Below are 11,826 nucleotides of genomic sequence, written 5' to 3'. Positions count from 1 at the left end.
AAAAAAAAAATAATATTAAAGTAAAAAGATAAAAAATCTAAACATACTTATCTAGGTGTTGTGGTGGGTGCCTGTAGTCCCAGCTACTCTGGAGGCTAAGGCAGGAGACTCGCTTGAGCCCAGGAGTTGGAGGTTGCTGTGAGCTGTAATGCCACGGCACTGTACCCAGGGGCACAGCTTGAGGCTCTGTCTCAAAAAAAAAAAAAAAAAAGAACACTTTATCCTAAGAAAACCAAATACATATTCTACTCATCAGACCATGGATCATCTTCCAAAATTGATCATATCTTAGGTCACAAGGCTAACCTCAACAAATTCAAAAGAATAGAAATTATCTTCTCAGACCATTATGGAATAAAAGGTGAACTCAACAGCAACAGAAATCTTCCTACTCAAATAAAATCATGGAAACTAAATAACCTTATGCTGAATGATAGCTGGGTCATAGACAAGATCAAGAAGGAGATCATTCGATTTCTGGAACAAAACAATAATGAAGACACAACTATCAAAACCTATGGGATATGTAAAGGTAGTCCTTAGAGGGAAATTTATAGCATTAGATGCCTTCATCAAGAAAAAGAAAGAAAGCAAGTCAGCAACCTAATGGGCCATCTAAAGCAACTGGAAAAGGAAGAAAAATCTAGCCCCAAACCCAGCAGAAGAAAAGAAATAACTAAAATTAGAGCAAACTAAGTGAAATTGAAAACAAAAGAATTATTCAGAAGACCAGTGAAACAAAAAGTTGGTTCTTTGAAAAGATTAATAAAATTGATAAACCCTTGCCTAGACTAACCAGAACAGAAAAATAAGATCTCTAATAGCCACAATCAGAAATGATAAAGGGGAAATAACAACAGATGCCACAGAAATACATATGATTCTCCACAATTACTACAAAAAACTCTATTTCCATAAATATGAAAATGTAGAGGAGATGGACTGATATCTGGAAACACAATCCCTTCCAAAATTCAGCCAGAAAGATTTAGAAATCTTGAATAGACCAATATCAAGTACTGAAATAGCATCAATTATACAAAATCTTCCAAAAAAGAAAAGCTTTGGACCAGATGGTTTCATACCAGAACTCTATCAAACCTTCAAAGAGCAAACATTAATCAGGCTCCTGAGCATTCTTCTAGGCCCAATGGTACTTTTCATCGTAAAATTCAGTTTTAGCAAAAATCCTACTCACTTAAGCAGGAACCCCTCATCCTCCATATCTGATCACCCTCAATATCTGATCTGGTTCTTTATTATCTAGTATCTCTCAGGTGATGTCTAATCACAGGCATCAGGCCTCGGCCTACAATTGTAATCTCAGCACTTTGGGAGGCTGAAGTGGGAGGATCACCTGAGGCTAGGAGTTCAAGACCAGCCTGGGCAACATAGAGAGACCCTGTCTCTCCAAGAAGTAAAAAATAATCATCTGATCTATCTTTAACAAAAATCCTATTAGGTAAGTTTTACCAGAATCCACCTTACTACTGATATTTCTTCTTAATAATTTTTTATCCACTGACCCCTACCCTGCTCCTTGGCTATTGCTGTGGTTTGAATGTCCCCTGTTAAACTTTTATTGAAATTTAATTGTTGTTGTGACAGTGTTAAGAGATGGGACCTTTAAGAGCTTAGTCAGCCATAAAGGTTCTGTTCTTGTGAATGAATTAATACTGCTATTGCAGGGGTAGGTTATTTATTGTGGGAATGGGCTCATGATACAAGGATGGAGTTCAGCCTACTTCCTCTCTCTCATGCCCTTGGTCACCATGTGATGCCTTCAGCCATGACTCAGCAAAAACACCCTTACAGATGCAGCTCCTCGATCTTAGACTTTCTAGCTTCAAGTATCACTCACCAAATACATCTCTTTTCTTTATAAATTACCCAATCTGAAGTATATAGCAGGTATCACTCACCAAATACATCTCTTTTCTTTATACATTACCCAATCTGTTATAGCAGCAGAATATAAATAAGAAAGCTATAAATTCCCACATGCTGTATTCAGAGTTCAGCTGTATTCGAAGTTGAGCCCAATCTCTCTTTCCCACTGCAAAATCACATTGTAGGGGTCTCTATACTTATCTTTTTTTTTTTTTTTTTGAGACAGGGTGGTCTTACTTTGTCACCTGACCTAGAGGGCACTGGCATTGTCATGGTTCACTGCAAGCTCCTGGCCTCAAATAATACCCCTGCCCCAGCCTCCCAAAATGCCAGGATTACAGGTGTAAGCCATCATGTCCAACCCTCTGTACCTGTCTGATATTCCTTAATAAAGTCTTCCTTACCATACTTCAACAAATGTCATTGAATAGTTTTTTTCCTTTGATACCAGTCCTATTTGGGCTCCTATCTGAAGGCTCTGGGAAAGAATCTCCTTCCAAGCTCCTTCAGGTCATTGGCTGAGGTTCTCATTTCAATGCTTACTATTAGGTGGGAGCCTCTCTCAGCTTTTTAAGGCTGCCAGCAAGCTTCTGGTCCCTCCATCTTCAAACCAGCAATGAACTTCTGTAGCACCTGCTGGAGAAACAGTCAGATTTTAAAGGGCCCATATGGTTAGGGTAGAATCCCCTGCCCAGATCATCTCCTTTTTAACTAGCATAATCACAAGACTGCTATCATATTATAAGGTTTCACCTGTTCTCAAAGAGGAAGAGATTACACATAGATAAGGGTTAATTTGGTGGGGGAGAAGGGTCACTTGGACTACTACCTGCCACAGAGTTAAATAAATGCTTATTAATTGTCTGAATTGATATGTTTATTAATTAATTAAAACAGTAGGATAGCTACTGTTTTAGGCACTGGGAGTATAGAAATAAATAAGACAGGCGAGGCGGCTGCCCTAAAACAGTTTAAATTTTAGTGCTGAGCCAGGCAATTAACAAACAAATGTAAGGTCAGATAGCAAAGCATGGTAGAAGGCTAGAGAGTGATGGAGATTTGTGTGCTATCTTGGGTTCACTGGCTCAGCACAGTGAGGAGGCGGTACCATCTGGGCGGAAGCCAGCTGTGTGACTGGAGGGAAAGGGCTTTCAGGGAACTGGAAACTGCAAATGCAAAGAAAAGGAGGCCACTTCAGCTGGAACGGAGCAAGTGAGGTAGCAGGAAATGTGGTGGGGGGAAGGCAGGGATCAGGTGATGCTAGCTGGGCAGGGTTTTATTCTAGGGAAGGGTGCAATGGTTTTTGAGCTGGAATTCTGAAGAAAAGTTTTGGAAAAAGTGGTGATAATTTTACAAGAATGGAGACATAACTAATGCCACCAAACTGTGCACCTAAAAGTGGTTAAAATGGCAAATTTCATGTTTTTTTTTTCCATCCACGCATAAGAGCTGTCATCGCATGAGGTCTGACAATTAGTTCGCAAACTTGCCGTTGTCCACTTATGTTGGCAGCCCTGTACAAACAACTTGGTAAGGTTTCATAAAGTTGATATATCAGTGTTCCACAGCTGTGTTCATGTTGACGTTTGGTGGTGTCTTGCTGAGTGCTGTTCACTATTGTTGCGTGTTTTTGTGTGCCATATTATGACAGCTCTGATGGTCATTCCAGAAGATAAGTTCTAAAATTGCTTTGAAGGGTGGAATAGGCACTGGCGTTGGTGCATAGCTTCCCAAGGGGAGTACTTTGAAAGTGACCATAGTGATATTTGGCAATGAGGTATGTAGCATTTTTTTAGAATGAGTTCACAAACTTAATTGTCAGACTTTGTGTATATACTACAGCCTCCATGTGACCACTTCCCTACATTGACCACCTCCTTAAGTTGACCTAATTTTCGTGGACTTGACATACACCACAGGTATGTATCAGTACAGTAGGCCCAGTTCCTTGTGTTGACCACCTCCATATGTTAACCAGTTTGTTATAGTCCCTTGGGTGGTCAACTCACAGAGGTTCTACTATATATATATATATATATTTTTTTTTTTTAACCATAATAAAATAAGAAGTAAACAATAAAAAGAAAAAATAATAAATAATACTTGCTTAGAATAAAACAAGGGAGTTGGGAGCCAAAGGAAACAGCATAATTGGATGCCCGGGGGAAGGGAGTGTATGCAACATTTAAAATATCCCCTGGAGGAGGCCCAGGGAGGCTTCTAGGGTACCTTCTAGGCTCAGTTTTTTGGGTTTTTTTTTGAGACAGAGCCTCAAGCTGTCCCCCTGGGTAGAGTGCCATGGCATCACAACTCACAGCAACCTCCAACTCCTAGGCTCAAGCTAGTCTCCTGCCTCCGCCTCCCAAGTAGTTGGGACCACAAGTGCCTGCCACAACACCTGGCTATTTTTTTTGTTGTTGCAGCTATCATTGTTGTTTGGTGGGCCCGGGCTGGATTCAAACCTGCCACCTTAGGTGTATGTGGCTGGCGCCTTAGCCACTTGAGCCACAGGTGCTGAGCCTAGGCTGTTTTTTTATCTGAGTGCCAGTTATCTGGATGTATTCACTTTGTGAAAATTTATTGAGCCATGCATTTATAACTCATGCATTTTTTCTATGTATTTTATACCTCAATTGAAATGTTTACAAGTAACTCCATCGCAGTGGTGAGAACTGACTACAGGGACCCTGAGAACATAGGTGAGCACCTGGCACTTATACACCCATTAAAGAGCTGACATATGGCTGGACCCTGTTCTGAGTTTTTTCTTTGTATATATTAATTAATTTTATCTTTTCAACAACCCTGTGAAATAGAACACTGGAACTATCATTTCCTATTTTACAAATGAAGAACCTGAAGCACAGAGAAGTAAAGTGATTATCCAAAGCAACACAGCTGTAAGTAATGAGCTGGAATTTAAACCCAGGCATTCTGGATCCAGAGTCAATGCCTTTAACCATCACATCAAACAGAATGAATGAATGTGTTTAGTCCCTTTGCTAAACCGATGATTCTCAACATGGGGGGGTGGCACATATTTTGCCCCCCAGGGAATTTTTTAACAATGTCTGAAGACATAGTTGGTTGTTACAATTTGGGGGAGGGACACTAGAGGCATCTGATGGGCAAGGTGCTGCTGAACGTCCTACCATGCACAGGACACCTGCCCCCAACAACAAAGAATCACCCACCCCAGATGTCCATAGTGCTGAGGTAGAGAAACTATTCTAAACCTTAAAACAGGGCAGGGGGCGGTGCCTGTGGCTCAAGGAGTAGGGCGCTGGCCCCATATGCCGGAGGTGGTGGGTTCAAACCCAGCCTAGGCCAAAAAAAAAACCAGGGCAGGAATGCTGGCTCACTTCTACAATCCTAGCACTCTGGGAGGCTGAGGCTGGGAGATTGCTTGCGCTCAGGAGTTCAAGACCAGCCTGAGCAAAAGTGAGACCCTGTCTCTTCTAAAAATAGAAAAACTAGCTGGGTGTAGTGGCACACACCTATAGTCCCAGCTACTCAGGAGGCTGAGGCAAGAGGATTTCTTGAGCCCACAAGTTTGAGGTTGCTGTGAGCTATGATGATGCAATGGCAGTCTACCCACAGTGACAGAGTGAGTCTCTGTCTCAAAAATAAACAAATAAATAAACCTTAAAATAATGTTTCACATTCCTCAACTCTTGTTGCTTTATAGTCTTAAATCTCTCACTTAATGTCCCACTATTAGATTACAAATGAAAGATCCTTATTCTAAAATGACTCCTGAGTGCTGTTATCTCTGGTGACTCAGTTATCACCACATTCTAGTGGTATCACTTATTCATATCTGCATGGGTTTCACTCACCTCTGATGCATGGCATGGTAGCAAGAGGCCATGACTCTTCTTGTGAGAATAATTCTGGGGGCATTTAATGGGGAAGTCTTCATACTTTTTTTTTTTTTTATTGAATGGTAACTGTGTACATTGATGCACTTTGGGGGTACAGTGTGGTGTTTTCACACACAATCCAAGACACTTCCATGAAGTCCTCATACTTATCTATCCACACAAGCCTGCCACCTTCCTGCCACCTGTGCCTTCCTGCTACCAAGGGCTATTCTTGTCTCCACATCTCTGCTCCTGGTACTTCCCATTGACTCAGCACTTTCACACATTACTACCATCCCATGGGTGGGAGCAGGAGCACAGACAGTTTCCAGGGTTGAGGATTCCCATCTTGTTCTCACCAGAATTCTCAAGTTATAGCCCAGAAGTAAAAGGTATCCTCTGAACCCAGAAAGTAGCTAATATGTATGGGGCTCTTGGGAGAACCCAAACCCTGAGAAGCTCAGTCACAGCTTGTACCTGTTAAAGCTGGGATTTGAACCAAGGCATCTTGACAGCAGAGCCCAGGACGTGCAACCAATCCCTACTCCAGGCCTCTGTAATCTCTGCCTCCTCCTTGTGTTTCTGGGGCTTACCCTGGACCATCACCATGGCAACCTCCAGCAACCCTCATTGGTCCTCCACTTTCAGCCACCTTCTCTTGTTCCATACTCTGAGCTCTAAGCCTACATCCTTGCTGAGGGAGACCAAGAAGACTATCCCTGTTCTTTGTCAAGATATACCAGGCATCAGGTTACCATTTTTATTGTATTTCAAAGTCTAATCAGCCAAAGACTGGCCTTTCTTTCTTTTTATTTATTTTTTTTGAGACAGAGTGTCACTATGTCACCCTAGGTAGAGTGCTGTGGCGTCACAGCTCACAGCAACCTCAAACTCTTGGGCTTAGGTGATTCTCTTGCCTCAGCCTCTGGAGTAGCTGGAACTACAGGCACCTGCCACAATGCTGGGCTATTTTTCTGTTGCAGTTGTCATTGTTGTTTAGCTGGCCCGGGCTGGGTTCAAACCCACCAGCCTTGGTGCATGTAGCCTGCGTTGTAACTAACCACTGTGCTATGGGCGCCAAGCCCAAAGGCTGTCATTTCTTCTGGGTGAGTTAGGGGGATTTCTTCTGGGTGAGTTAGGGGGCGGTTAAGGATACGCTTTTGCCTCTCTTACCAGACAGTGAATTTCCCAGGAGAAGGAACAAAATCCTATGTATCTATGCTCAGTTGCACCTGGCACCTGCACCTAATAAATCTGTCGTTGAAGAAACATATGAATGAACTCCTGATGCTCCCCATTGCAGAAGATTGTGAAAGCACAGTGGTCATGAGGACTGACACAGGACATGTGTAGACCTGGGCTTGAAACCCAACGTCACTTCCAAGCTGTGATCTTGGGTCATGCACTTGACTCCAGAGTTAGGAAGGGTCAGAGAGTAGATATTTTCCACTTTGTGGATCATATGGTCTTTCACATAACTATTCAGTTCTGCTGTTTGCAAAAATAGCCAGATAAAATACCTAAACCAATGGGTGTGGCTGTGTTCTCATAAACCTTTACTTACAAAAATAAGCAATAGGCCTGGAGCAGTAGGCCAATCTACAACTCACTGGAAAAAATTACAAAAGAAGCTCAAATGGCACAACTCATGAATGTATCCCTAAATCTTGTGCTTAATATCTGTGGACAGGATTGTCTGTATTCCATTATCTCTATTCCATTCAATTCAATTTACTGATTGCCACTACATGGCACTGTATGTACAGTATTTTCTTTCTAGTTCCTTGTGAGGTAAGAATACTAAACATTTGAGAAGTAGCATTATATAGAAAGTAAGAGCTGGAACCAGACTGCCTAGGTCCTAGTTCTGGCTCTGCCACTTAAGATGTATGTGATCTTTGCAAAATTAATTTAACTGCCCTGACTTAATATCCTTCAGTTGTTCTGTCTGTAAAGCTGGGATAACAGTGACAGTGTCTCTCCTGGGGTTGCTATGAGTATTATACCGGTCCAAATCACCTAGGGTTCTTCAAAGATTCCAAAAACCCAGGTTACATGCAGGCCAGCAAAAGCACAGTCGCTGGGGATGAGACAGGGTGTCAACCTAAAATTTTATGTGAGCCAACTTATGAGGATGGGCCACTCAGAAACACCAACTTCAGAGGAATGGAGTCCATGTTCCAAAGTAGGGAAATTAAGAGTTTGCTTACACAGGCAGGGACAGAGGAGTTTTTAGCAGGATTACAACATTATTCATACAAGGTTGACACTTAGAACAACTTGATTGATTATAGGTAGTGTTTCTTTTTTGGGAAAGGTACATGTAACTTTTTTTTTTTTTTTTTTTACAGAGTGTGTAATTAATCATGGGTTCTATCACCTGCTCTAAGCAAAGCAGGAAAACAGACAGGAAGAGTTAAGCTATAACAAGGGTCATTAATTAAGAAGGTATGAAATTTTTCTCACTGATATTATTTAATTCTCTCTACTATTTGTACAATAAGAAAGTGAGTTAAACTATAATCTGAGACTAGAAGTGGTAACCTTATGTGACTCAGTTGACAGTTATATCTCTCTTAAGGGCTAAAGTATTTTGGGGGGTTTCAACAGCTTTGTTTGTTTTCTGGAGAAATAAAAATTATTCCATTTAATGCCATACCTTTTTTTTTTTTTTTACTTCATTCGAACATGAGGGCACAATTGGGTTACAATGTTTCTTTTGCTATCAACAGCTTTCAAATTCTATTTTCACAGGGGCATCAGTACTTCTGAAGCTTCCCAAGGTGAGTCCAAAGCGCAGACAAGTTTAAAAACCAGTGGGATGAAGTGATCCAAGAGCTGGTTTGATCCTCCGGTGGACGTTTCCGAAATCACTACGTTCTCAGTCCCCAAATACTCTGCCACTGAATCCAGCTCAGGGGGCAACCGCAGCCCCAGCTCTCCGGGATCCAGAATCCCTCGCCGAAGCACGCTGGGATTTGTAGTCCTTTGGCTCACCGGTCTCGACTCTCCTCTCATTGGTTTTTGCAGACACCACGCCCCGAAGCTCCGCCAATCACCGTGGCTCAGTGGAGCCTCAAAGAGGAGAGTGGCGGCGCCCCCGCCGCAATCACAGCAGAGTGGACGTCAGAGGTGGCTTGTCTGAGGCTGCGCGCCGCCGGGAGTTCCCACGGTCGTGCTACCGCCACCGCCGCCGCCGCCGCCGCCGCAGCCGAGATAACCCACTGCAGGTAACCACAGGCCCCAGCACGGGACAGGGCAGACCTCATGCCCGAGACCGGGACCGTTCGTCTGTCTGCCGCTGCTCTTGGCCACCCGGACAGGATTTTCATTTCCCACAGCCTTTTCTGAGTAATGAGTTTCTCACTCCGCGAAGGGGAATTTCGGGAAACGAGGAATCCTGTGGGGTGGGGAGTAGAAGTGGGGCTCTCTTGTCACGCGTGTTCTGAGTGGAAAAGTGCGTTTCTCTGGCGGGGGAAACTGAGGCCGAAAAGGGGACGGGTACCCTACAGGCTCTGCGGCTTAGTTACAACCTTTATCATCAAGGGACAATGCAGGCTTTTTGATGCTTTTAACATGGAGGATTGCACTCGTGGGCTGTTAACAACAAAATCTTTGTAAAGACATCCCTTCAAAGAATTCAGGGAAGGTTTGGTTCTCAGAGGTTTGAGGTGACAAAATTTTCAGGATGACTCACGTTAACCATGAAAGTGAAACTTAGCCAGGCTTCATACCCTACCCCTGATTTAGATTTGAAGTTACAACTCCGTGGATAATTCTAAGCCAAGGATAGCAGTATCTGGGGGCCGGAAGAAGAAACTTTGTGACTCATACTTTGTTTTACAGATGAAAATGAGTGCCCAAGGTTTGAGACTAGCAGTACAGTATATGTGAGTGGAGTATCCCAGCTTTATTTACTGTAGGGCTGCATAACATTTATTGAGCCTTACTAAGCATTGTGGGCAGGGATTATTAAATAAAGGGGAAAGGCAGTCTCTAGTGATCAATTCCAGTATGAAGAGGCTGGAGTACAGGTAAGAACACGACAACATCTAACCTTGATTTGTGGGAGTGGGCAGGACTTTCCAGAGAAAGGGGATTCTTGAGCAGAACTTGAAGACTGAGTGAGAGCTAGGAGATAGAGAAGAGGGGTTCATCTGGAAAACATAGCATGGCGAAGGCACGGAAAGAGCAGTGATTTGGGACCTGGAGTGCAGAGTCTTGTAGGAGCAAGAGGTTTCATGTAGGTAGTAGATTTCATGAACTGTGAGACTAGAGAGGTACATCTTGCAGGGCTTCCTGTGCTGCTGTGAGAGCTTTGGATGTTGTCTTGAATGTTCGGGAAGCTCCATTAGTGTACATCCCTATCTTAGATACTCTCTAGTGTGGAAGAATGTTAGAGAGAGGCATTAATTCCCCTGAAGAAGACAGGGGAATTACAAGGGAGTTTACAGACAGTTGGAGTGGGGAGGGAGAGGAGATTTGAGAACTGTGTGCAGGTGGAATACACCATACCCAGTATCGTTCAGTAAAAATATGTTGAAGTAAACTCTGTCTCTTGAGTTTTCCACCCTATGACTATTTTTTGAAGAAATGCCAGCATTTTCTTTAACTGCAGAAGTTGCTTTGTAGACTACAATTCAAATCTCAATTTATGTTGGGAAATTGTCACATGATTGAGGATTTTGAAATTTGAATGGTAAAGTAAACATATAAAACTGAAATTTGGGGCCAGGTGTGGTGGCTCATGCCTGTAATCCCAGGTCTCTGGGAGGCCTAGGCAGGTGGATTGCCTGAGCTCAGGAGTTTGAGACTAGCCTGAGCAAGAACGAGACCCCATCTTTAAAAATGGCCAGGTGTTGTGGCGGGCACCTGTAGTCCCAGCTGCCTGGGAGGCTCAGGCAAAAGAATCAGTTTACCTCAAGAGTTTGAGATTGCTGTAAGCTATGACACCATGGCACTCTACCTGGACAACGAAGTGAGATTCTGTCGCAGAGGCTCAAATTTTCTTGTAATCCATGAAATGAATAGTAAAACCATAATTAGATCACTTTACACACATCATAATAGGAATTTTAAGGTTTGAGACTATCAAGAGATAGGTGTTTGAAGAAAATGAGGTTCTCATTCACTACTAGTGAAAATTTATCTTTTTTTTTTTTTTTGAGACAAAATCTCACTCTTAGGCTGGTTAGAACAAGGTATATAACCACAAACAAATACCTAGGAGTTCTACTTCTGGAAAATACCCTGGAGCAATGTTTTTCAAATTTTTTATTTCACGGGGCTCATGAACCTATAGTTAAACTTCCTCAGCACACTTAAATTATGTTGATTTACAAGAAAGAGTAAAAAAAAAGACTTACTGTGCTTTGAACTTCTTTTGAAAATAATTTAATTAATAATCTTTAAGATTTTTCAAGGCACACCTAAGATCCTCTCATGGCATAGTGTTGAAAATCACTGCCTGAGAGATTTGTTTGTATACAAGGAGGGGGATATTAGGAAACAGCCTAAATTCCATTAGTAGGGGACTGTTTTTAAAGTAGATATATATTTTTATAATAATTGGAAAGCGATGCTAATTTAGAATTGTGGTTACTTTGCACCATGGGAAGGAGGGAACAGGACTGGGGAACATTTTCATCTGAAATGTTTTGTTTGTTTCATGAGGGAAAAACTTAGAAACTTATAAAATTAGCAGTTGATGGGCTGGCTGATAGAAAACAGGTGTTTTATGTTATTCATTGTACAATTCTATAGTTAATATCTACTCAGTTTCTTAAAGTAAAAATTATACTTAAGTCAATACTTAACTTAAGAATTAACATGTGGCTAGAAAAGTCCTGTTAAGTTATTTTTGGAAAAGACTACAAACTGCACTGCTACCAGGTTACAGGTTTCAAAAGCAGTAATTTGGGTAAATGAAAAAAATCAAATGCCACATCATCATTGAAAATAACAATGTGGAGAAGCATTTAACCACTGGCCAAAATGTACTCTGCTAGATACCTAAATTCTTCTAACCACTAGTAGATCAAAACATTTTTTTTACTTGGTTTTTTTTTTTTTT

The 11,826-nt window shown here is 42.0% G+C and overlaps 1 protein-coding gene across 2 annotated transcripts in view; it reads left to right on the top strand.

The window, feature by feature from the left end:
• The first annotated feature begins 8,866 nt into the window (after window positions 1–8,866).
• Window positions 8,867–11,826, top strand: part of LGMN (legumain) — a 40,530-nt gene continuing 37,570 nt past the window's right edge. Inside the window, exon 1 of one of the 2 annotated variants that reach the window (XM_012803459.2) lies at window positions 8,867–8,983. The gene's annotated coding sequence lies outside the window, so the exon portion shown is untranslated. Of the gene's footprint in view, window positions 8,984–9,085; window positions 9,105–11,826 lie in introns of those variants that run through there. The other variant, XM_012803460.2, reaches the window with a different exon arrangement.

This window comes from Otolemur garnettii, unplaced genomic scaffold, assembly GCF_000181295.1.
Source record: "Otolemur garnettii isolate 467f Iridium unplaced genomic scaffold, OtoGar3 scaffold00020, whole genome shotgun sequence".
In the NCBI taxonomy this organism is placed as follows: domain Eukaryota; kingdom Metazoa; phylum Chordata; class Mammalia; order Primates; family Galagidae; genus Otolemur; species Otolemur garnettii.
This window is presented reverse-complemented; position numbering and strand designations above follow the sequence as displayed.